The 1,285-nt window shown below is 46.0% G+C and overlaps 1 pseudogene; it reads left to right on the top strand.

The window, feature by feature from the left end:
* Positions 1-504: 504 nt before the first annotated feature.
* On the top strand, positions 505-1,068 carry LOC128589707 (chromobox protein homolog 1-like; annotated as a pseudogene).
* Positions 1,069-1,285: the final 217 nt, after the last annotated feature.

The following is a 1,285-nucleotide window of genomic DNA, read 5'->3' as shown; positions in this document are numbered from 1 at the left end:
TCTGGAAGAGATTGTGTAAAATTGCTGTTCACTCTTTGAATGTTTGGTAAAATTTTCCAGTGACTCCTTTTCTTTAGAAGGAACATTCTTTTGGGGGAGCTCTAAAATTACAAATTCAATTTCTTTAATGGTTATGGGACTTAGGCAATCTATCTCATCTTGATTGAGTTCTCATAGTTTGTGTTTTTTGAGGAATTTGTCCAATTACTATAGTTGGTGGATTTATGAGTGTAAAGTTGTTCATAATATTCCCTTATTACCATTTTAATGGCTTCACAGTCCATAAGAATATCCCGTTTCATTCAAGATCTTGGTGATTTGGAAGAGGGCCCTGCGTTGGCCAGGGCCGGCGGTACGCCACATAACTGAGGGGCTCCGCTATGACCACCCGACTTGTTTTCCTGAGAGCCGCTCTCCCACTGGCCTGATGCGATGCCCTAGTAGCGGGGCACCCATTCCTCTTCTGTTTGGGGGACCCTATATATCAGAAAGCTGGTGGGCACTATGGGGAAGAAACAAAACAAGAAGAAAGTAGAGGAGGTGCTAGAAGAGGAGGAAGAGGAGTAAGTGGTGGAAAAAATTCTTGACCGTGGAGTGGTAAAGGGCGAAGTGGAGGACCTCCTAAAGTGGAAGGGTTTCTCAGATGAGGATAACACCTGGGAGCCAGAAGAGAACCTGGATTGCCCTGATCTCATTGCTGAGTTTTTACAGTCACAGAAAACAGCATATGAGACAGATAAATCAGAGGGAGGCAAGCACAGAGCTGATTCTGATTCTGAAGATAAGGGAGAAGAAAGCAAACCGAAGAAGAAAGAAGAGTCAGAAAAGCCATGAGGCTTTGCCGGGGGTTTGGAGCCAGAGCGGATTATTGGAGCCGCAGACTCCAGCGGAGAGCTCATGTTCCTGATGAAATGGGAAAACTCTTATGAGGCTGACCCGGTCCCTGCCAAGGAAGCCAATGTCAAGTGCCCACAGGTTGTCATATCCTTCTATGAAGAAAGGCTGACGTGGCATTCCTACCCCTCAGAGGATGATGACAAAAAAGATGACAGGAATGAAGTTCCCTAAGTACCAGCCCCTGTCACATCTGACTGTGGGTTTCAAATGGGGAGGGAAGGAATTTTACTTGATACCATAGAGGTGGCTTAAGAAGATGCCCTTTGAAGAGCCAGTGTAGTTTCTGTGCCCTGCAGCAGCCCAAAGTGCTTTAAAGCCATTCAAGCTGTATAGTTTGCACACCTCTCCCAGTGGAGGGGAAGGGGAATAAGTGTTTCAAGGCAACCCA

The sequence above is a fragment of the Nycticebus coucang genome, chromosome 7 (genome assembly GCF_027406575.1).
Source record: "Nycticebus coucang isolate mNycCou1 chromosome 7, mNycCou1.pri, whole genome shotgun sequence".
NCBI lineage: Eukaryota > Metazoa > Chordata > Mammalia > Primates > Lorisidae > Nycticebus > Nycticebus coucang.
This window is presented reverse-complemented; position numbering and strand designations above follow the sequence as displayed.